This window comes from Podarcis melisellensis, assembly GCF_964234715.1.
Source record: "Podarcis melisellensis genome assembly, chromosome: 2".
Lineage (NCBI taxonomy): Eukaryota > Metazoa > Chordata > Lepidosauria > Squamata > Lacertidae > Podarcis > Podarcis melisellensis.
In genome coordinates, this window is record NC_138529.1 from 10,287,833 (window position 1) to 10,313,197 (window position 25,365).

At 45.9% G+C, this 25,365-nt stretch overlaps 2 long non-coding RNA genes across 2 annotated transcripts in view; one reads left to right on the plus strand and one right to left on the minus strand.

Moving 5' to 3' along the window:
* The first annotated feature begins 2,165 nt into the window (after window positions 1-2,165).
* Window positions 2,166-9,642, plus strand: LOC309363024. The gene is made up of 4 exons (XR_014165166.1): window positions 2,166-3,159; window positions 3,756-4,150; window positions 4,668-4,749; window positions 8,355-9,642. It is a non-coding gene; the product is annotated as an uncharacterized lncRNA (long non-coding RNA).
* Window positions 9,421-25,365, minus strand: part of LOC309363080 — a 106,005-nt gene continuing 90,060 nt past the window's right edge. The window contains exon 2 of the long non-coding RNA XR_014165228.1: window positions 9,421-10,000. This is a non-coding gene — a long non-coding RNA (uncharacterized lncRNA). The remainder of the gene's footprint in view (window positions 10,001-25,365) is intronic.

Consider the following 25,365-nt stretch of genomic DNA (forward strand, 5'->3'; position numbering starts at 1 on the left):
ATTATCTGATTAGATAGTTAAAATAGCTTTCCTCCCAGATTTTGTTAACACTGTTCACACATGTGCAGAAATATGATAAGTCGAGCTTACAAGCCCTTTCAGAAACTTGTGAAAATGCCATAAGGGTAATTCTGAAGGTATCTGAATTCCTGCTTCAGTCTGAACATGGGAAACAATCCTTGAAAAAGCAGGGCCGGCCCTGTCATTAGGCATTGTGCAGCAATTGCTTAGCTGGCAGTGCAACAGATTTACTTTCAAACTCCTAGCAGATATCCACTCAATGTCTCTAATTGTTTGGAGAAGCGTGTCTCTCCTCACTACAGTTTTTTGGGATTTTTTTTTAGCAAATACCAGTGAACACATGGTGAGCATGGTGGAACATATGGTGACCTTATTCTGGGATGCTTATCAAAACTCCAGGCCACTGAGGCTGAGATCGCATTGAAAGATTGGTCTTCCATAGAAGAAGTGGGAGATATGACCCGTTGGATGGGTGTATCTGGTCTCCTGCTTGTCCCCCTTTGACCAGAAAGTAGGCAATGGCTGAATCACAGCCCTCTCATCACAACTTCAAGACTCTCCATGGACATGATTCCTGCACCGAACACCTCTGTTGCATTGGGCTTGCCATGTATAATATGGGGAAAGGATCTTCCCAGTGGTAGTTAGTCTGGAAAAGGCTTGGCTGGCAGAGTTGGCTCCAGGTTTTTGTGGGGCTTCAGGGCAAGATGCCCTTTGTAGGCATCCCTTCCCCCAGCATTGGCTACTTCCTCTGACACCCTGATGGAAAGGGCAGGCAAGTGACCGTGTGGTGGCAGGCATTGCCTCTTCTCACTTGCTTTTCTTGCTTGAACGCTGTTATGTACTGAGTTGAATAGGATCCAAAAGGCAGCAGTCTGATTGGTCCTAGAACAATAGGATTCAGAATGAAGCAGTCTGATTGGTCCTAGAACAATAGGGTCCAGAATGCAGCAGTCTGATTGGTCCTAGAACAATGCAGCAGTATGATTGGTCCACAGGAGGCACCCAATCCAGCTCCAGGTGGAAGTGAATCCGCAACCTGATTGGCCTACAGGAGAATCCCAGAATTAGCCAACCATGTGGGGCCCATTGTGTAAATAATGTATATAAAGCACTCCTGTATGCAGCAAATGTCTGGCATAATGGGGACCTGCCAAAGCTAGATGGCTTTCAGGCAAAATTTATACGATCTCTGCTGCAGGTACCTAACTGCGTCCCCAACTCCATACTTCTGTTGGAAGCTGGTGAATGCCCAATTTCAGCTAGAGTGTGGTGGGCTGCCCTAAAACATTGGCTCAGGATTTCAGTGTTTAATCTAGGGAAGGGTCTGTACCCACATTTGACCAATGAGGAATTTGTCAGCAAATGGCAGAAAACCATGGCTAAAAAAGCCACCTCTATTGGTCTGTCTCCCCCCAACTGTATTACCTGGGTTATGAAGGCGCCCAAAAGGTTTTAAAGCAAAGATTATGGGACAATGCACACAGTGACTTGCGATCTCGATCACACGCAGTCTGTAGTCCGCTGGCAGCAGGAGTTCAATATGGGTATGTCTTTGAGTTAACATCTTACATAAAAAACCTGACAGTACCTAACTATCGAAGGCTTTTCACCAAAGCCAGACTAAATGTCTTCCCCTCTGCAGTGCTGGATGGTAGGTTGAGAGGAATTCCCTACCAGGACAGACTTTGCTCGTGTGCTCAAGACATCGATTCCATAAATCATATTTTGTTGCATTGTGCAAAGTATGAGCAGGCCAGGGCTGAACTGATACTACCCTTGCTGGTGCCTTTCCCGGGAAAATCAGAGGCTCACTATGTCAGGTTCCTACTGGAAGACTGGACAAAAGCTAGAACGTTGGCAGTGGCAAAGTTTTTATCGGTGGTTGCAAGAACAAATGAGCCCTATATTCTAAACAAAATGCTTGATTAACCTGGAGGTAGGCTGTATGAACTGTGTATTGATTTTGTTTTGTTGGGTCTCTTGATGTCGATGTGTATAAAGCAGACATTCTGGGGGAACTTCCATTCCTCCTCATCACTATGAGCTGAAGAAAGAGCATGAAATCCACTCTCGACTCCGAGTAGATTTCAAACACACTCTTTGGACCAGAGGCCAGCAGGTGGCAGTGGTGAGAGGAGCAGTGGCAGGAACAGGGTGTGCCAGCAGTGCGCCCTTGCCTGCGCATGGGCTTTGACAGGTGCCCAACAATGCTGGTTGCTGAGCCTAACTTTGGTGGCCAAAAGGACTTGCAAGGCTCATGCTGAGGGTATTTTCACTGCATGTTGCGGGGAGACAAAGAAGGATGTTCCAGAGAGAAGAGTAAGATGCAGGAAGCATTCTAAAGAGGCTGTTCTGGAGTTTTATCCTTCCTGGAGCACAGTAACAGGATATGCATGAGGACAAGTGTGATAATCTCCTTCTTTGCAAGCTGATCTCTTTGGAGACTGTCGCAGAATCTGATGCTGACTTTTTCCTGGTTGGGCGAGAACTTGGCAGGCGGCCTCAAAAATCACTCTGGGTTTCAAAACTTGGCCTGAAAGAGATAGCTGCTTCCACCACCACCACCCCTGTTCCTGATGTGTGGTGTGATGTGGAGATTTATATGCTAATCCATCACACACAACGTAAAAGCCAGGAGTAGATTGTCCCCCCCTATATAATCTCTCTGCTGGGAACCTGCCTTTATGGCTCCTTGGGCCGATATTGGACTATAGATCTCCATCGAGCCGACAGGCCTTTCCAACCCGCAGGCCATGGGCCCGGCTAATGAAATCACAAGCTGGCACAATGACTTCAAATGTGCCTGAAATAAATTCGATTTGGAAAAATGAAGAAAGTCTGAAGTGAGCTGTTTATAGAAGGGGTCTGAACAAAATGGGCTGGCTTCTGGGAATGATCTAATCCAGTTAGGGCTGCGGAGGTGGCTGTGATGTGTTTGGAGAGGACAGGCATCTTGGCTTAAAGTTACAATTGGAAGGCGTATGGACAGGCAGGTTCAGTTCATGGGCGCGTGTCTCATCTCAGGACTAGCCAGATTTTCTGCCCAGTTTGAAACAGGTTGCCTAAAGGCTCATTTGGATGATCAACAGTGATCGTCTTATAATTTGGACCAACAACTAACATTATTTTTGGAAGGTTACTTATCTTTTTGTTTTGTTTTGTTTTGCTGACAATAAATTATATTTTATTGGTTTTCCATACATTCATACCACATTACAATTTCTATTAAACTTTTCGGTTTTTGACTTCCTTCGGCTTCTCTGCCAATCATTCAAATTCTAGTTTCTTTAAATACACATTTCCAAATTTTGGTATTGCCTTTATACCTACCCCCCTCTTATATTTTGCTTTTTTACAATATTTCTTATTCTGATACAGAGCTTCTCTAAATGCCACTAATGTCATTTCGTTGTCACTTATACATTCCCAGTATTCTGTTAATTTTCCCCTGTCCTCGATGAATTTTTGATCTCATTGATATCTAATCTTCCCAGTCAGTTTATCAAGTTCTGCATAGTCCATCAGCTTCGTTCTCCATTCCTCCAACGTTGGTATTTGTTCTTGTTTCCATTTCTGGGCCAGTAATATTCTTGCCGCTGTTACTGCATATTGGAAAATTTTGTGGTCCTTTCTATTTATTTCATTACCAACAATTCCTAAGAGAAAAGCCTCTGGTTTCTTAACAAATGTATATTTCAACATTTTTTTCAACTCATTATATATCGACTCAGGTTACTTATCATGCATGTAAATTTTACGCAGGAGACCGGAGTGACAAGCTGTCCTTAAATTTCCACCTGAAAGCTACCACCTGCAGACCAGAACCTCCCAAGGTGGATGGGGGAGCCACTCTAGCACTGCATCTCTATGATGCTCTGCCCTGTTCCCAAGGCAACTGTTTGTGACCAGCAGAGGAGACTGGTCCATTATGACAAAGGAGGGACTGCCCTATCAACCTCAACCTGCCCTCAGCCAGCCCACATAAGACAATCTACAATGGATGGACAGGACATGACCATCACTTCTTCTCTTGCCCTTGTGTACTAATCTGTCTCTGCTATTGTACCCAGAACCTCCTCACTTAAGACTGCTGCAGTTCAGGGATGGAGGATGGCGTTTCTACAAAGTATATTTTTGACATCATTGTTATGTGTCTGGCAGCCTTTCCCTTCCTTCTGAAAGGACTTCCTCAGCCCAATTCACTCTACTGAAACCTGCAAATGCCATAGAGTTGTGGAAAGTAGAAGCTTGAGAATGCAGACTCCCCTATTTTCCAGGGACAGTCCCGGATTTACAGAAGCCATCCCGGTTTTTTATTTGATCACGGAATGTCCCGCTTTTCCTTAGTACGTCCCTCTTATCATAGAAATGTTGGAGGGTATGGAGTTACGCAACCCCCGAGCCAAGGAGATAAGTAGCTTTGCGACCTTAAGAAGACATTCGAAGGCAGCCCTGTATAGTGAACTTTTTTTTTTTTTAAAAAAAAGAGTTTAATGTTTTATTATGTTTTTTATATGTTGGAAGCTGCCCAGAGTGCCTGGGGCAATCCAGTCATATGGGTGAGGGTATGATAAGACGTCCCTCTTTTCATCGGAGAAATGTTGGGGAGAGCTAATGAACTAAAATAAACAAATTCTACCAAGACAAACTCCACATTGACTGGATAGCCAAAGAGGAAGCTGTCTACCCTCCAACACACACCTCAAGTCAACATTACTCCACTAGGTACGGTGCTTTGGAGGCCGATCAAATCCATCTTTCTCTCATCATCTCCCCCTGTCCCACTTCACTGGTGGAGGCAGGGAGTCCAAGGCCTCAGGCCACATCTGTAATATGAAACCCATCTCCCTTTGTGTTGATTGTTGATTGGGTCAGGCCCCTCCAATGACCTCGGCCCTGTCAGGACTGCAAGACTAACAAATATAAACAGATGGAGTTTCTGCAGGTGGCAGCACCCCCCTGGGATCTCCCAGGTAATCCTATTACCCATTCATTACCTGGGAGGCTCCCGGCAATGGACCCAGCTTGCTGCCATATCTGCTGCTATTAAAAAAAAAAAAAAGACGAATCAGTCCCCACCGCCCACCCCTCCTTGCCATGAAGCTCTTCTGCTCAGTCTAACAAGAATCAGCAAACTTTTTCAGCAGGGGGCCGGTCCACTGTCCCTCAGACCTGGGGGGGGGGGGGGCGGACTATATTTTGAAGGGAAAAAAATGAACGAATTCCTATGCCCCACAAATAACCCAGAGATGCCTTTTAAATAAAAGGACACATTCTGCTCATGTAAAAACACCAGGCAGGCCCTACAAATAACCCAGAGATGCATTTTAAATAAAAGGACACATTCTGCTCATGTAAAAACACGCTGATTCCCAGACCGCAGGTCGGATTTAGAAGGTGATTGGGCCAGATCTGGCCCCCGGGCCTTAGTTTGCCTACCCATGAACAAGAGTTTGGGGGAAAGAGAAGGAGGTGGAGCAGCTCTAAGGAAACCTTTGCTGGAGGCTGAGCTCAGAGGCAGATGTGCCAGTAAAAAGTAGCCATCCCATCTGCTCTACCAAGAGACTAAATGGAGGCAGGAATACAGTACAACACTGCCTGCGGCTCACTACCCTGACCAGTGAGAAGTTCTAGGCCAGGATGACCTGCGCTTGGTGTACGGATGAGTGAATCTGTCAATGTCATTTTCTCTCAGTTTCTCATATTTCCCATTTTAACTTCCGTTCTCTACATTTCCATATCAGTTTGACATTTTTGTTTAAAGTACTCATGAGCATTTTTGTGCAGATTTATACTAATACACACATCACATGCCCGTAGGCAATTTTGCCTACTGTACTGTACATATTTTTTGAAAATGCACACATTTCTGCACACTTGGCTAGAGAATGGCATTTCAAAATACAGAGAAGTGCTTATTATGAGGCCACGCTTCATATTTTGCATATTGTTTCAGAAAGGGAACATTAGGTAGCCGTGGTGCTATTTTCCTAGAAAAAGAGGTGCTGGAACTCACCATGTGCACCTCGTTCTCTTATACAGTGGTACCTCGGGTTAAGTACTTAATTCATTCCGGAGGTCCGTACTTAACCTGAAACTGTTCTTAACCTGAAGCACCACTTTAGCAAATGGGGCCTCCTGCTGCCGCTGTGCTGCCGGAGCACAATTTCTGTTCTCATCCTGAAGCAAAGTTCTTAACCTGAAGCACTATTTCTGGGTTAGCAGAGTCTGTAACCAGAAGCGTATGTAACCCGAGGTACCACTGTAATGACAAAGGTGCCCCCCTGAGAGGTGCCTAAACTGAGTTCTGGCTGAACAAAAGCCCTGGATAGCCTCATCATTTAAGTGCAAACTGAATGGAATATCTCCCCCATCCCAAGTTTGGCTTCCTTTGGAACTGAGAGAAAGAGAAGGATAGGGAGTACTCTGGAGACAACAGCGCCTTTGCAATATTTGCTTTGTGTACGTATAAAATAGAAGAGCATAAGTGGAGGCAAATATGAGCATAGTCCTACCTGTTGTCCCACTTCAGATTTCCTAGCGATACCTGCACCCAGAAGGTACCGTAATTTCAGCCATGTGTCCATGCCTGGGGTTGATTTAATGAACAAAAAAATATGCAGGTAAACTGAAATAGCTTTCTTCCCCACAGTCTGTATCCCTGGGCATTTCTCTCTCAGCTGGGCTCATTTTTTGGTAATGGAACCCAAATAAATTGGAGTTTAGGGGCAGGAGAAGCAATTGATTGTAGGGAAGTGATCTGTCAGAGCAGAAGTCACCAGCCTTTAGGGGCCAATGGGCATATTTGGAATTTGAGACAGTGGAGATGTACCATAACACAAAATGTCTGCTGTAGGCAGGGGCGTAGCGTGGGTTGCTGCTGCCCGGGGTGGACTGAGCAGAAGTCAGTCCCTTTGCCGTCCAGCATCTTATCAAGGGAGTCTCTTCCAGCAAACTAGCTCCAACTTAGGTGCAGATATAAGGCAGAGAAACGTGAAGCCAGGGACGCCGCTGTGCCGCCTCGTCCTCCTGCCTTGCAGTGAGGCGCTCTGGGCAATGCACGTGGCTCCAGAAGTGCTTTCCCACCTTCCTCTTCCTCCCTTCCTCCTCAGTGGGCAGCAGCAATGGCACCACCCTACCCCTCCCTCCCTTCTTCTCTGCCAAGCCAGGGGCAGGGTGCGGGTGTCGGCATCCCTTCACCATCCACAAGCAGAAAGAAGGTGCCCCCACCAGGTTGCACCCCCTCAGAAATTTGAGCCTAGGGCCATGGCCCCCTGCCCCCCCCCATGCTATGTGCTATGTACTGAAGTTCTCACCCTGGGCCAGCAGGGGGATACTGTAGATAGTTTTCACTCAGGTCCGCATATGCAAATAAGTAAAGTTCAGTGATTGGATAGTTACAGAAAGTGGTTACTGTTGCTTTGTAGCTGAGCTCTATATAAGCAGGCTGGCTGGACCCTTCAGTTCAGTTCTGTTCTGGCCTGTGAATAAACAAGAGCTGTCTGAAGAATCGCTGTGTCATCTGATATGTTCACCCACAACTTAACACTATGCCACTGGCTGTAGGAGCCTGTAGCAAGGCCAAGCCGGTACAAACATGAGTTGAGCAGCATGAGTCTCTCATGCACTATGGAATTTTCAGGGGCATATTTACTGATACCTTCTGCGTACACCAAAGGAGGTTCTGGCGAGCACAGTGTTGGCAGCCCCTGTACTAGACGGAGGAGTGTTCAGCAACCCTGTAGCTCTTACAATTGGAGACCTGCTCCCTATTTATATATGATTGGGACAGAGCTGGCTTGGGAACATAGGAAAGCACCTTATACCAGGTGAAATTAGTTATTCATCAAGCCTAATATTGTCTACTCTGACTGGCAATCCTTCTCTCTAGGGCTTCAGGAGGAATTGTTCTCCACCCCCACCCCCTGCCACATCACCTTTGCTTGGTTTTTTCCTCTTTCCGCTGGAGACACCAGGGATTGAGCGACTTTCTGTATAAAAACATGTGCTCCGCTGCTTTGCTAAAATCCCTCCCCATGGTCAACAAGCTATAGGTTTAAATAAATGGGTCTACCGCCATCACAGCTAGTTTCATCTTGAGGCTGAGATAATAACGGCTTGCCTTAAAGACCACCCAGTGCGTTCATGGCAGAGACTCGAACCAGGGACTTTGCTGGCTTGCAACTCATGGGCTTCGGCAGTGTGCTGACCTCCACCGCCACCACCCCTCCTGTGATATTCTTGCCTGCGGGATTGAGCGAGGAGATGTGGGAGAGAGAAGGGTAAACCTTGAGGTAAAAAGCATAAACCTCTCTGCTTTCCTTCCACAGCTGAGGAATCCCAAAGTGAGCCTCACTCGAGCCTGCTGCTGCATCCTAATTGGAAATCTGCAGGGCAGCTGAATTCTTCTTAACCCTCAAAGTATGCAAAAACATCGTGCCTTCTGCAGCTTAACGTTTGCAAAATGAGAATGGGAGATGCCTATGAATTAGCTTGCGCACCAGTCCTCTGAAATCTCCAGGTCTGAAGCCACCATTGGGGGGTCCGATTAATGCCCAAGTAGATGGCCCATTAGATCTCTTGTGACATTTTTTTTCTTTTCTCATGTGAAGCTAAGAAGGAGTTATCTTTGCCCGGATGCCAGTCTCTGTGGCCTCTTTGCAACGCCCACTTGGCCTGAAGGGGAAACTGTGGTCAGATTTCAACGTCACAAGTATTTGTGAGCGTCAAAGGACCATTGCAAGAGACAATGCAGCCAAACAGATGCTGCAAGCGTCCCTGTCCTAAACTGCCCCTTTTTTGGGGGGGGGGAAGGGATGCTCGGTGCCCCCTTGTGGTAGGTAAAAGGACCGTGCCAATTCATCGTGGAACCTTCTGGACTCTGGCAGACCTCCTAGTTTATTCTGGCTTCTTAAGCTTCTAGTCTGGGCTGCATGGAAAGTTTTCCAAAATTCCTGGCTTGGAGTCTGTAAATGGAAGGGATTCCAGAATGCTCTAACAGAGATTCAAAACCTCTTCGCCGGATTCAGCTGCCTCTTTACAGCGATAGTTACTGCGCTTGGGCACATTTAGACTAGGAGTAATCATATTTTAATATGTAATAGTCATTTATCACTCATCTTATTCCAAACACTTGGGGCTAGCCAGAATAGATTTCAAACTTAATGTAAAGTGTCCAGTTAAAATTCCATTAAATCAGCAAAATATGCTGATAACAGATGCTGCACTCTAGCATTTTAAAGAGAAAGAGAGATTGAGAGGGAGGGAGAGGGAGACAAACTGGGAACACTCCTTGTTCAAATCTCCCCTGAGCTATAAGCTCTGTGGATTGCCTTAGGCAAACTAATATCTCCATCTGCCCCATGGGGGTAATAACCCTTCTCAAACTTACAGGAATGACCTCACTCTTTTTATACATATTTATTTTATAATATAATAATTGTATACTGCTTTTCAACCGGAACGGTTCACAAAGCTGTTCAGAAAATCAGATTTATATTGTGACGATCCATTGCTGTCATTTGGATGGGTCCCACAAAGAATATTCGGGCTCTGGAGAAGATACTTTCTGAATCTTGTTATCCTGCTGACCTAAGAGAATCCCCGAGATTAAACGAATTGTGAGCTTCTCAGCCATCTGTCTTCAGAATATGGGTGCTTTCAATAGTAGCAAGTAAATGTGGGCTGGTGTCCAGCTGCCATGGCTCCTAGCTTTGCTTGAGCTCAGAGGTGTGATGGCACGGCAGGTTCTGGGGAAGGGCGTAGGCAGAAGTTGTGCTGGTTCCAAGGGTTAACCATGTGGCGAGGTCTGAGTCCAGTCCAAAGTTGAGGGTGCAGTATGGATGCTGTCCGTCAAAGCTGAAGCGGGGTCCAAGCAGGGAGTCGGGTGAGGTCAGGAACTCTGGCAGAAGAGCAGGACAGGGTGCCGGCAGGAACAGGCTACCAACAATGTTGCTCCCGCAACTTGGGACTGGGGCTGGCCGGCTTTTATCTGCCCGGAGGCACAGGGCAGTCCCGGTCCACAGGTGACTCGCCTCTCCTGGCCTGGAGGCGAGCACTCCTCCTGCAGGAACTTAGTTCCCTCCGCCTCTCTGCCCTGAGCCTCTGCAGCTCAGGAGAGGCTGGAGGGTTACTGGACCCAGAGGCAACCTCACCTTCCCCTGGCGGGACTGAGAGTGGAGCACCTGCAGGCAGCGGGTCCTCCATCACCTCAGGAGCCAGAGCAGACTCTGCTGGTGCCTGCACCTGAGGATCCAGCGCAGGTGAGGACCCCTCAGGCTCAAGCCCCAGCCCCGGCTCAGCTGGTTCTGGAGGCGGGGAATCCTGTGCAGGCTGGGATTCCTCAGGTTCAGCCTCTGAGTCTGAATCCCAGGCCATCACAGAAGTACTTCAAAGCCCCCTCCCCAGATATTCCTGCAACCACTGCTACCCTGGGCAGAAGGTATTGACTGCTCCCAGCCCTTAGTGCTATCCGAGCAAATCCTGTTGGGCAGGCCCAGCATCAGCACCCTGAGGCAACTGCTGGGGCCAGGCACCCCAGCAATGTTTAGGGTATTGGCCGAGGAAGCCAGCAGGACTAAGCTGCTTCTGGCGAACCAGAGCAGCGCACGGAAATGCCGTTTACCTTCCCGCCGGAGCAGTACCTATTTATCTACTTGCACTTTGACGTGCTTTCAAACTGCTAGGTTGGCAGGAGCAGGGACCGAGCAACAGGAGCTCATCCTGTCGTGGGGATTTGAACTGCTGACAGACCAAATAAGCCTCCTGACTTAAAAAGCAGAGACATCACCTTGCCAACAAAGGTCCGTATAGTTAAAGCTATGGTTTTCCCAGTAGTGATGTATGGAAGTGAGAGCTGGACCATAAAGAAGGCTGATCGCCGAAGAATTGATGCTTTTGAATTATGGTGCTGGAGGAGACTCTTGAGAGTCCCATGGACTGCAAGAAGATCCAACCTCTCCATTCTGAAGGAAATCAGCCCTGAGTGCTCACTGGAAGGACAGATCGTGAAGCTGAGGCTCCAGTACTTTGGCCACCTCATGAGAAGAGAAGACTCCCTGGAAAAGACCCTGATGTTGGGAAAGATGGATGGCACAAGGAGAAGGGGACGACAGAGGACGAGATGGTTGAACAGTGTTCTCGAAGGTACCAGCATGAGTTTAACCAAACTGCAGGAGGCAGTGGAAGACAGGAGTGCCCGGCGTGCTCTGGTCCATGGGGTCATGAAGGACACGACTAAACGACTAAACAACAACAACAACAACATCACTTCTGAAGTAAGTTATTTCATTATGGAGTTACTTTTCCTAGAGACTCACCTGTTCAGGGGAGATAACCTTTAGAAAACTCTCTCTGGAGTTTTCCTCCATAGACAACTTGGCACATGAATGACACTGTAAATGTGGGTGCTTTCAGATTAGATAGCATGATAGGCTATAGTGTTGTGGTCAGCAACTGACAGATGGCAGGCCAAATGTGACCCACATATGATCCCTAATTAGCTTCGCACTTCCAGGGACTAAAATGAACTTTTTTTTTGCCCCAGAGATAATACTTCCAGAACTCACTCCCAGCATGTGTACCTTGGAGTTTCCTTCTTTCTTCTGCAATGGTCAGTGTGGCAGCCTGATGTTATCAACTGCAACCAGCTATGGGTAGGCTAGCATAGTCAGACTGCGGGGGGAAATAGTGTGAGATGAGTATTCTCCTTTGTGGTCACTTAAAGCCATCTCATATACATTATAGGAAAGAAGAAAGAAAAACACCCTCTGCAAAGGACCCATGCCCTGCTGCTTTTTGCGGCTCTGGTATAACATGTGATAATATCTCGCATATCTGCCCTGCACAGAGATGCACAAGTTCGAAGCACACTGGGAGCTCCTGTATTTTGCTGCAGGAGCGATTAGTAGCTTCATCCACGTACAGGAAAAAGGCAACTCTTGGCAATATTCATATTACTCCTTCATAAAAACAGCTCAGCGGAAAAAAGCTGCATGTCACAGCAACCTCAAAACAGACAGCTTCTATAGTATTTTACTGCTCTTTTTGATGGCCTCATTTTTTTTGTTTTGAAATGAGCAGGTACACCGGAATCACAAAATATGGAAACTCACCGTGTTTCATAGCGCGAAACTAGAGCTGAGTCAAAAGCCACTTGCCTCATGGTGTGTTTGTTTTGGTGCGCATCTGAAAGCACCTCCTGTTTTTGGCGATTTTCTCTACTTGTTCCATGCTAACATACTCATATTGTTCCATCAGTGTTCTTCCCTACACCATTCTCTTTCCCCCGCTATTTGTCATCCAAAGCCTTTGCCATAGACAAGGTGTGTGCATTTTTATAAATCTACTGTACTGAATTTTCACAATGTAACACTTAGCAAACAGTAAACTTGAGTGCATCTCACTGAGTTATACTTTCTGGACTTGCATACTTTTGCTGATGAGGTCAGAATGCTTCATCTGATAACATCACAAACACTCATTTTTTTAAAAAAATCTAAAAATCACATGGGTCACCACAGCCAATCAGGTTAAACAGCTGTGTGGGCAAATGAGGCTTACAAGAGGAAGGAAAATGGCACCAAGATAGAAGCAGCTGTTGCCAGGGAACAAATCTGGGCAATGGATGTCAGGTGTGCAGGCCTGAGGACAGTTGAGTATCCAGCGAAGACATGGTAAACAGGTGGGCAAGCAGGAAGTAGTCTCAGTGCAGGTAAGTCTGGAGACTCAGCAACAAAACATGCTATCCTCCCTCCTCGGCAATAACTTGCCCAGACTAAGAGATGACAGAAGACCCTAATATTAGTCAGCTGGCCCCTCAGAAGTCACATAGCTTTTTAGAGGCTGTGTGGGTCCCACATGGGACGGCTTTTATATATACAGTATGTAAAGGAACCCCTGACCATTGGGTCCAGTCGTGGCCGACTCTGGGTTGCGGCGCTCATCTTGCTTTATTGGCCGAGAGAGCCGGCGTATAGCTTCCGGGTCATGTGGCCAGCATGACTAAGCTGCTTCTGGCAAACCAGAGCAGCGCACGGAAATGTTGTTTACCTTCCCGCCGGAGCAGTACCTATTAATCTACTTGCACTTTGATGTGCTTTCGAACTGCTCGGTTGGCAGGAGCTGGGATCGAACAACGGAAGCTCACCCTGTCGCGGGGATTCGAGTTGCTGACCTTCTGATCGGCAAGCCCTAGGCTCAGTGGATTAGACCACAGCGCCACCCGCATCCATATATATATATATATATATATATGCAGGTTTTGGTGTCCTCGGGTGTCTTCCCGTGTAAAAGTTGGGGTGTCTAGGCGACGTTTCGACGAGGTCTCACTCGTCATCTTCAGGCTGGTGCTTTCGGCTTCTTGTTACTGGAACAGAGCAGGATCTCAGTGTTTGAGTTCCTATAAATACTGTTGAGGGGGTGTGGTGTATAGCCTCCAATGTTCTGGGCAGAGAGGAAGTTCCCAGGCTAGTGTGCCTTTTCTTCTTTTGTTCCTTAATTACTTGAGGGATATCTTGAGTGATTTCTTGAGTGATATCCTGAGTACCACTTAGGTGGGTCATTAGGTGTGGATTAGTTGCTAAAGTCTTTGTGTCTTGACCTCTTGAACTTTGTGAAGAGTTTTTCTGAGAAGATGGCTGTACTGCAGTTAGTTGTGCTCTGGCTTGGCTTCGTGTATAGGGGCGAGCTGTGGTTTTGTGGCCTGTGTCAGCCAGATCTGTGTAGGGATTGCAGGGGGGTGCAGCATCCGGAGGTGCCACCATGGTTTGGCTACTGGATGGTGTCTGTAATTTATCTGTGGAGAGGGTCTGGGTTTGGGTCTGGTGTGGTTGATTGGTGATGGCGTTCTGTGTGCCTCTGGATCTGGTGTCAGTTTTTGTGGGGAGGGCTAATTTCCAGATGTCTGGCAAGCGGGATGTGTCGTCACGCTTGTTCATGTTGTGAGGGTGTTTCTCTATCTCGATGGCTTCCATGATTATTCTCTTGTGGTGATGTTCCATGTTAAAGAGCAATTTGGAATCTGCAAAATTAATTTCGTGTCCTGTTTCTTTCATGTGTTGGAAAAGAGAGGAAGTTTTTTCTTCTTTTTTGACGGCATTCTTGTGTTCTGCGATACGTGCATTTATTCGTCTGTTTGTTTGTCCAATGTACGTGGCTGGGCAGACTTTGCAGGGTATTTCATAGACCCCTTGGTTTTCCAACTGGATTTTATCCTTGGGGTTTCTGAGGATATTGGCTATTTTTTGGTTGGTGCAAAAGGCTGTTTTGATATTGTGTTTATGGAGGATTTTGCTAATTTTATCTGTAGTGCCCTTGATATAAGGAAGGAGGGCCATGCCATTGTTTTCTTCTGTGTCTTGGTTTTTGGGGGGTGTTTCTTTTTGGATTAGCTTCGTAACCCTGTTTTGCTGGTATCCATTGGCAATTAACACATTTGAGAGATTCTGTAACTCAGTTGTCAAGTGGCCTTTGTCAGCCAGGCGTTTGGTTCTGGAGATGAGAGTCTTGGCTACGGAGTTTATTTGTGCAGGGTGGTGGTGTGATTGTGCATGTAAGTAGCGGTTGGTGTGTGTTTTTTTCCGGTAGATAGTGTGTCCTAGGGAGCCATCAGGTTTTTTGTAGATTAGGACGTCAAGGAAGGGAAGTTGGTTGTTGGCTTCTATTTCCATAGTGAATTGTATTTTGGGGTGTAGGCTGTTGAGATGTGTGAGGAAGCTATCCAGTTTTTCCTTCCCGTGTGGCCAAATTACAAAGAAGCAAAACCTACATCCTAATGACCTACTTGTGAGCTTCGATGTTGTATCTCTCTTCACACAAGTGCCCATTAATGAAGCCTTGACAGCCATTCAAAACAAATACAATCCCCCCGAATACATCTTGGACCTGACCAACCACTGCCTAACCAACACGTACTTCATCCACAATGGACAAAGATACAAACAGATAGAAGGAGCACCTATGGGATCACCCCTCTCACCGGTCATCGCAAACCTGTACATGGAACACTTTGAAACCAATGCTTTAGACAAGTCAGAACACAAACCCAAACTTTGGCTCAGATATGTTGACGACACCTTTGTAATTTGGCCACACGGGAAGGAAAAACTGGATAGCTTCCTCACACATCTCAACAGCCTACACCCCAAAATACAATTCACTATGGAAATAGAAGCCAACAACCAACTTCCCTTCCTTGACGTCCTAATCTACAAAAAAACCTGATGGCTCCCTAGGACACACTATCTACCGGAAAAAAACACACACCAACCGCTACTTACATGCACAATCACACCACCACCCTGCACAAATAAACTCCGTAGCCAAGACTCTCATCTCCAGAACCAAACGCCTGGCTGACAAAGACCACTTGACAACTGAGTTACAGAATCTCTCAAATGTGTTAATTGCCAATGGATACCAGCAAAACAGGGTTACGAAGCTAATCCAAAAAGAAACACCCCCCAAAAACCAAGACACAGAAGAAAACAATGGCATGGCCCTCCTTCCTTATATCAAGGGCACTACAGATAAAATTAGCAAAATCCTCCATAAACACAATATCAAAACAGCCTTTTGCACCAACCAAAAAAATAGCCAATATCCTCAGAAACCCCAAGGATAAAATCCAGTTGGAAAACCAAGGGGTCTATGAAATACCCTGCAAAGTCTGCCCAGCCACGTACATTGGACAAACAAACAGACGAATAAATGCACGTATCGCAGAACACAAGAATGCCGTCAAAAAAGAAGAAAAAAACTTCCTCTCTTTTCCAACACATGAAAGAAACAGGACACGAAATTAATTTTGCAGATTCCAAATTGCTCTTTAACATGGAACATCACCACAAGAGAATAATCATGGAAGCCATCGAGATAGAGAAACACCCTCACAACATGAACAAGCGTGACGACACATCCCGCTTGCCAGACATCTGGAAATTAGCCCTCCCCACAAAAAACTGACACCAGATCCAGAGGCACACAGAACGCCATCACCAATCAACCACACCAGACCCAAACCCAGACCCTCTCCACAGATAAATTACAGACACCATCCAGTAGCCAAACCATGGTGGCACCTCCGGATGCTGCACCCCCCTGCAATCCCTACACAGATCTGGCTGACACAGGCCACAAAACCACAGCTCGCCCCTATACACGAAGCCAAGCCAGAGCACAACTAACTGCAGTACAGCCATCTTCTCAGAAAAACTCTTCACAAAGTTCAAGAGGTCAAGACACAAAGACTTTAGCAACTAATCCACACCTAATGACCCACCTAAGTGGTACTCAGGATATCACTCAAGAAATCACTCAAGATATCCCTCAAGTAATTAAGGAACAAAAGAAGAAAAGGCACACTAGCCTGGGAACTTCCTCTCTGCCCAGAACATTGGAGGCTATACACCACACCCCCTCAACAGTATTTATAGGAACTCAAACACTGAGATCCTGCTCTGTTCCAGTAACAAGAAGCCGAAAGCACCAGCCTGAAGATGACGAGTGAGACCTCGTCGAAACGTCGCCTAGACACCCCAACTTTTACACGGGAAGACACCCGAGGACACCAAAACCTGCATTCCTGTACCCGTGAAAATCTACGAAAGCATATATATATATATATATATATATATATATATATATATATATACAGTTAAGCATTAAAACTTCCCAATACAGGGCTGCCTTCAGATGACTTCTTAAATTTGTGTAGTTCTTTATCTCCTTGACATCTGAAGGGAGGGCTTTCCACAGGGAGGGTGCCACTGTTGAGAAGGCCCTCTCCCTAACTCCAATAATGAACACTGTCGAAACAGTGGAACGCTGTTGAAAGAGTCTTTCCCCTGCCCCCTGGTAATTTGTTTGACTGCAAGCAAACTGCTGGTTTCAAGTCAAATATCAAAATTAGAGAATATTTGGCATACCCTGAGTGAAAGCCATTGTGTTGAACTGTAGCCATATTAACAACAATGGAGAGTCAATGCACAGCTAGATTTGGCTCCCAGGCCTTCAGCTCTGTTAGCATGGTAAGTGACCGCTTTTTGCACCAGCTGAACTTGCCGGTTCCTATAGCTGAATTTCCCCAATCAATTACCCATAGATTTTCTGTGAGTTTAGGGATGTGTCCACATTTGAACATTATTTGAGCTGTTAATCCACTCCTCCCTCCCACTTTGAATTAGACCAGAGTACGGGCACACAACACCCATTTACACACGTTCAATACACCACAAAAACATCACAAAATGAGGTGTAATGGGTGTATGCTGGCTTTTTCAATGGTGTTTCAAATATGTGTGATTTCACTAAGGCGCACAGTGCCTTGCACGTAACCCCCTCCTAAACGTGCACCGGGAGTGGGGGTTGCCTATAGTCCACACCCACATGTATTTGAATTTGTATAAAAACAATTTGTCTTTTCTGTACATACCAGTGGGTATGTGTTTGTCCCTGCCTTCCAATTTGATGATTCCGTTATGTCAATTAAGTACTAACAGAGAGTGCCTGCACAACCATCAAAGGACCCAGCGTCTCCTGGCTTACTTTCAATAGGCAGGGTGAATGTGGGACCTCCAGCTGAGCTGCGCCTCTAAGCATATTCCTCATACTGGCATGTGAGACTGATTTAAAGCGACTCAGAACAAGAGCGAGCCTCTGACACCTCTGTTGAGACACTCAGAAACACAGCTGCCTCTCCCAAAAGGCACCTCTTCACCACCATCGTTCTGCTTGGATGCTGAGGTCCAGCGCTGAGGGCCTTCTGGTGGTTCCCTCACTGTGAGAAGCAAAGTTACAGGGAACCAGGCAGAGGGCCTTCTCGGTAGCGGTGCCCACCCTGTGGAACACCCTCCCATCAGATGTCAAGGAAATAAACAACTATCTGACTTTTAGAAGATATCTGAAGGCAGTCCTGTTTAGGGAAGTTTCTAATGTTTGATGTTTTACAGTGGTACCTCAGGTTAAGTACTTAATTCGTTCCGGAGGTCCGTTCTTAACCTGAAACTGTTCTTAACCTGAAGCACCACTTTAGCTAATGGGGCCTCCTGCTGCTGCTGCGCTGCCGGAGGCCGATTTCTGTTCTTATCCTGAAGCAAAGTTCTTAACCTGAAGCACTATTTCTGGGTTAGCAGAGTGTGTAACCTGAAGCGTATGTAACCTGAGGTACCACTGTATTATGTTTTTATGTGTGTTGGAAGCAGTCCAGAGTGGCTGGGGAAAGCAAGCCAGATGGGTGGGGTAGAAATAATATTTTATTATTATTATTATTATTATTATTATTATTATTATTGGGAGCAGGGAAGTGGGTGCTTTATTTGCAAAATGGGTCACTGCATAAACAGACCCAACATTTTTGGAGGTGTGGCGTTCTAGAAGTTCTCTCATTGTGTGCAGTCCAGGTGTATGGCTCTCCCCACCTTCCCACCAGCTATTCTCTGCAGGACCTCTGAGTTTGCTGAGCATTGTCTGAGTTCTCCACCTAGGTGTGGAGCTTATTGATTGTTAAACAAATTGGGTGTGGCCAAAGTCACCGCCAGCAACTTGCTTATTTGCTACTGGCAATGAGCTCCACAGATAGGTGTAACTGTCAGAGCATGAGGTTATATAATCCTGCGAGCCATCAAGCTGAGTCCCTTGCCTGGACTCTGATATTGCATTTTATTGAAGTTACTGCTAACCTTTGGATAGGAAATGGACCCATTGGTGTGCACCCATGCACGGATGTGCTGCAGCTTATCCCACTAATCCTGGTCTTGTCAGGACCACGTTGCCAGTGGTACTATTTTAGTCAGCGCTTACACTTGCCAGTATTACAGCTCCACCATCCTTCAGAAACAAACAAACAGGAATGCAGAGAGAGAGAGAAAGGACTGTGGTAGGTAAAGTGGGGCAAAGTCACATTGGCTTTGGAATGAATGGTCAAAAGAGGAGCAGAGCCCAGAGCTACCAGCAGACAGTCCCATGTCTCAACCACAAGACCTATCATCGCATGAGTGCAAGGCTTGATCACTGGAGTCGAGAGCTGACAGAGAAAAAGAGAACCCTTTGCCAGCTTTTCATTTTGGATCACATGAGAGCAAAGCATTCTAGCAGGACAAAGCAGAAGGAGCTGCCCAGATTATAGGCAAGGAGAGGTAGGACGGAGATGACCACGGAGAAAAGGCGTTTGCAAATTCCAGAGGTGACTCTGCTTCTGCTTCTGGGTGCAGCTGCCCATGCAATGTAAGTTTTTCAGCTTTGGCTTTACTCTGAGCCAAGCTAATGTGGTTGCCATTTATCTCAGGAGTCCCATATTAGAGTAGGACAGTGTGAATGTGCAGCAATCCACACAGCCCATGGTCGTTTTAAGTATGCTTGTGCAGGAGAACTTCCTAAGGAATTGTGAGGATGCTTTAAGGCCACCCTGAATATTTTCCCTGCCTGCTGTTCCAGCAGACCCACCGCTATGAAAGGACTTGAGCTCTGGGGTTTTCCTCACCCACCCAATGATTGTCCATTCCTCAGGCCAGAAGGCCGATAGCACAGTGCAGATCCTGCAAAGAGCATATATTTTATCTCCCTCCCATTCCTCTTCCAAACTGACTGCTTGCTCCACAAATCAACTTACGATGTTCCTCCAGTGATGGCCATGATAAACGTAATACTCGTGGTTCTCAACCTCCAAGAAGAAGTAGGTCTGAAGTGTGTGGGAAGAATGACCTGACCCATTCTCCAAATAGCTCTCCTTATCAGTAAGAAGTCTCTGGCCATTTCATTGTCCTTCGAAGGAATATGGTCCAACAATTAGTCCCTATGGCATCTTTCTTCAATCTAGTTCCCTCCAGATGTTGTGGACTACAACTTCCCTTTCCCCTAGCCACTAAACCCGGAAGATTGACAATGATAGCAGCTCACACTAACAATGATTTTCCAGGGACGTGGAACTGAAAATGAGACGCTCACTGGTAAATAGCGACCATCGGAATTGTGTAATAAATTGGTTCCTTTATGCTCACTGCTGTTTTGAGCACCGACCAGAAGGCTTGGGAGAGGAGGTGTCTGCTATCACAACTATTACTTCTTTTTTTTATAATAATATTTTATTAAGTTTTAACAATAAATAAATTCCAGAACAACAAACAGAAAAAAGAAAAAACACAAGAAAAATATAAAAACACAAAAATACAGTTACAAAATACAAAAATACAAACATTTAACATAAAAAGGAAAAAGAAAAAAAGCACACAAAAAACAAAAATCCCTCTTTTTAAATTTCTCATCTTTGATTAACTTATTTTCCTGACTTCCTCACGCCTCCCTTTTTTGTATCCCTTTTAAAAATTGGTTCAGCAAATTCATATCCTATTAGTTTATCCTTAATTGTTTTTCCTCACATATTATAGCTTCAAGTTTTCATCTATTATCAATCCAATCTTACATTTTACCTTGTTGCTAGAACCCCTTCATTTCATTTCAATGTCATCAACATTCAAAAATTTTACAATGTTTCTGTAGATAAATTTTAAATTTCCTCTAATCTTCTTCCACCAACTCTTCTCCCTGGTCTCAGATTCTGCCAGTCATTTCCGCCGTTTCCATATAGTCCATTACTTGCATCTGCCATTCTTCCAGAGTGGGTAGGTCTTGTGTCTTCCAATGCTTTGCGATGAGTATTCTTGCTGCTGCTGTAGCATACATAAAGAAAGTTCTATCCTTCTTTGGCACCAATTGGCCAACTATGCCCAGGAGAAAGGCCTCTGGTTTCTACAACTATTACTTTTAAAAGGTGAATTGACATTGAAATAAATAAATAAATAAAGGTCTTATGTATATAATAAAGGTTCATAAATGTACCAGGCAAACACGTACATAGATATATAAGCCACTTGTCTGAAGCTGCACAGGAGAGCAGCCATGGAGCCATTCTGACTCCCAGGCTGACCAGGTGTTTTCTCGTCAAGGTCAAATAGAAAAGCCTCCCCATTGTCTTTTCCTTCACAAATCCTGTCTTAAGGGTACGTCTGTGTTTGAATAGGGTGTGAGCCCACGAACTAAGCATTTATCATTACAAAAGTCTGGCCAGGCTCCCCAGGCAATCCAGTCAAGTAACCTGCCAGACAGGAGATAAACAACGACAGGAGAAAAACAACATTCAAATTTCTGTTTTAGACCGCCTTTTCTGTGATGTAGGTATGATGTATCTGAAAGGTGCTCTTAGGTTAGTTACACCCCTTCTGTGGTGTATGTATGATGTTTCTGGGGGTGGTCTTGATCTACAGGTTGGCAATTTCAAAATGTCTATATAAAGGCCTTGCATGCCATTTTTCTGGGTCCTCCTCCTTTCCTGCAGGTGAGGGGTGCACCCTGTTGCAACAGATCAATAAAGATCAAGCTTACTAGCTGCTTTGCTTCTCAATATACTCTGGTTGGCCTCTGTTTTTTTCTTCCAACCGATGGAGAACCTACAAAGGACTCTATGAGGGCTCCTGTGTCCCCCATAAGGAAACAAGGGCAGATTTTTGTTTACAACAACTAGAAAGTTGAAACAGTTATCCAGGTGCCATGGCCGCTAGAGAATTTGCAATAGGTAGACAAGACAGGAGTGGAGTCTGAGATTGGGAATTAACAAATGGCAGGTCAGGGAAAGCGAAAGAGGGTTCACCTACCTTTAGCCCTAGTCAGAGGGAAGGAAGCTGTACCTATGTTAGAGTGCAGTGAATGCATGGGCCAGTGAGAAGCAGCTGGGCTGAACTTTTTCCTTCCGCCGCATTTAATCACTCTCTTCGAAAGTAATTTGAGAAGTGGCCCCAGAGGCCTGAAAAGTTGGAGACAGAAGCTGGGAATCTGCCGTGCCATAGGATGAGCCTCAAGGCCTGCTAACCAGCTGTTTCTCCCTGTCAGAGGGCATGATCTCCTTGGCTTTAATGAGGCTCATAAATCCTGCTGGTGTCACAGGCACACGGCTACACCTCACGCAAGGACAAACACAGCCTGCCACCTTTAACCCTGCTCGTGGGAGGAAGAATTGCTGCTTGTGTATTTGCAGCGCGACACCACAGAGACACCTAGTTATTGGGCAACAAGAAGAGTGTGGTGCCACACTCATGCCACATTTACAGGATTATTGTGTGTGTGTGTATGTATGTATGTATATAATTTACAGTGGTGCCTCGCAAGACGAAATTAATTCGTTCCGCGAGTTGTGTCGTCTTGCGATTTTTTTCGTCTTGCGGAGCGTGGATTCGCTGGGTATTAACAGCTTTAAGAAAAAGGAAGCAGACTCGCAAGACGTTTTCATCTTGCGAAGCAAGCCCATAGGGAAAATCGTCTTGCGAAGCAATGCAAAAAATGAAAAACCCTTTCGTCTTGCGCGTTTTTCGTCTTGCGAGGCATTCGTCTTGCGAGGTACCGCTGTATATTCATTTAAAATTTATGTTTCCACCACTTTGGCTTCCTCAGTGTGACATGTGATAGCATAAATCCTGGACTATGGTCTGCAGGTAGCTGCTCTGATGAAGCTAAGCAGGTCTGAGTCAAGGCCCAGCACCAATCGCTTATGTAGGGATGTGCATAGATGCTAGAATATGATATATTTATTAGATATTGTCCTTCCTCCCTCATGTTTGTGAGTTCAGCTGAGTGCCATCCCTTTGCAGCTTAAAAGGAAAGCTTAGATAGGCCAGTTTTATACCTTTTGGTGTCAGTAATCCAGGATACTTTTAAGGCAGACTGGATTCACCTGGTATTTCCCCTTTTCTCCTCCCTTAAAGCAACGGTCGCACAAACAGCCTTGTAAAAGGTAAAAATGACATCTACTCATTCAGAATACTTGTTGAAGATTAACAGGTACAGCAGCTTTGTTCAGGCAGGCTTAAAATGGTACAGTGGTGCCTCGCAAGACGAAATTAATCCGTTCTGTGAGGCTCTTCGTATAGCGGTTTTTTCGTCTTGCGAAGCAAGCCCATTGACAGCTTAGCGGATTAGCGCTATTAGCGGTTTAGCGGCTTTTAGTGATCAGCTGTTAAGCGGCTTATCAGCGGATCAGCTGATGAGCAGCTTAGCGGCTTAGGGAAAGGGGGGGAAAGGGGGAAAAGCCCACAGGAACTCGCAAGACATTTTCGTCTTGCGAAGCAAGCCCATAGGCAAATTTGTTTTGCGAAGCGCCTCCAAAACGGAAAACCCTTTCGTCTAGCGGGTTTTCCGTCTTGCGAGGCGTTCGTCTTGCGGGGCACCACTGTAATTCCGTTACAAACACATGAGCTGTGGCTCAGACTTAGCATACTGGTATGTTCTACATTGCTGGAATGGGGTGAAAGACCAGGTGAGAAGATTGCCCTCCCCCCGTCAGGGAGGAGTGTGAGTGTTTCTCAGAGTTCTCTCTAGCAAACTTGCAGGAAAACTCTTTGAGCTTCAGCTCAGATCATGTGCCTTTCTAGCAAACATGCATTGTTGGTTTTTCTGCATTGTAAATATCCCAAAAGCTGGACAGGTCAGGCACTTGGGATAGGACACTGTAAGAAACAACAAAAAGTATTGCAGCATCTTATAAGACTAACCAGTTTATGGGATCAGTTTTTGTGGGCTGGAATCTACTTCATCTGATGCATGGAAGGTTGTCTCAATTATTTTATTAGAAGAGTTTGGATTTGATATCCTGCTTTATCACTACCCTAGGGAGTCTCAAAGCGGCTAACATTCTCCTTTCCCTTCCTCCCCCACAACAAACACTCTGTGGGGTGAGTGAGGCTGAGAGACTTCAGAGAAGTGTGACTAGCCCAAGGTCACCCAGCAGCTGCATGTGGAGGAGCGGAGACGCGAACCCGGTTCACCAGATTATGAGTTTATCACTCTTCACCACTACACCACACTGGCTCTCGGCATATAGAGCAGCCAGGGAGAATCCTGGGAGCTGTAGTTTGTTAACCGTGAATTTTAGCTTTGTGAGGCCAGCACCCTTAAAAAACCACATTTCCCAGGATTCTTTGGGGGAAAGCACATTCACTCGAACAGGCAAGGAATCCTCTTTAGAACCATAGCCATGGTTGGAGCTGACAGTGACATAGAGGCAGGGGTAACACTTGTGTTCTCGCTCCCTCTCCATGTTAATTTATAATTTACATTAGTACCTCGGGTTAAGTACTTAATTTGTTCCAGAGGTCCGTTCTTAACCTGAAACTGTTCTTAACCTGACGCACCACTTTAGCTAATGGGGCCTCCCGCTGCCGCCATGCCGCTGCTGCGCGATTTCTGTTCTCATCCTGAAGCAAAGTTCTTAATCTGAGGTACTATTTCTGGGTTAGCAGAGTCTGTAACCTGAAGCGTTTGTAACCTGAAGCGTATGTAACCCGAGGTACCACTGTAATTAGAAAAACAATAGCAGCTCCACATTAGAAAGAAATAGCATTGTTTACAATGTATTCTTCTTTTCCAGTAACCAGCAGTTAACTCAAGAATGGAGAACTCACAGGCCTGGGGACCAAATGCAGCCCTCTGAGACTATACCCAGACCACACACCATCACCAGCCTTACTCTGCATCCTCCTTGAATGTTTTTGCCTAACTTTGCCTAACTGGACTGTGTCCTTGAATTCTGACAATGCTTCTTATATGCCTGGATGGGGGATCGAGACAGCTGTTTGAATGTGCGATGAAACTCTCCATCCTACCATACAACTCCATCCTACCATACAAAAACTCTCCATCCTACCATACAAAAGAATCACTTTTATTGCTCTGTCCAGTCCTACCGCTGGCTCCACTGGCATTTGGACCTCAGGCTGAAAAAAATCTCCTACCCCCTAAGTGAACTAGCACACCAGTCTGAAAATTTGTTTAGTCGTTTAGTCGTGTCTGACTCTTCGTGACCCCATGGACCAGAGCACGCCAGGCACTCCTGTCTTCCACTGCCTCCAGCAGTTTGGTCAAACTCATGCTGGTAGCTTCGAGAACACTGTCCAGCCATCTCGTCCTCTGTCGTCCCCTTCTCCTTGTGCCCTCCATCTTTCCCAACATCAGGATCTTTTCCAGGGAGTCTTCTCTTCTCATGAGGTGGCCAAAGTACTGGAGCCTCAGCTTCAGGATCTGTCTTTCCAGTGAGCACTCAGGGCTGATTTCCTTCAGAATGGATAGGTTTGATCTTCTTGCAGTCCATGGGACTCTCAAGAGTCTCCTCCAGCGCCATAATTCAAAGGCATCAATTCTTCGGTGATTAGCCTTCGTTATGGTCCAGCTCTCACTTCCATACATCACTACTGGGAAAACCATAGCTTTAACGATACGGACCTTTGTTGGCAAGGTGATGTCTCTGCTTTTTGAAAAGCAGAGTCTGAAAATGTATGCTGTTATTTCACCAGCCTGCCAGTT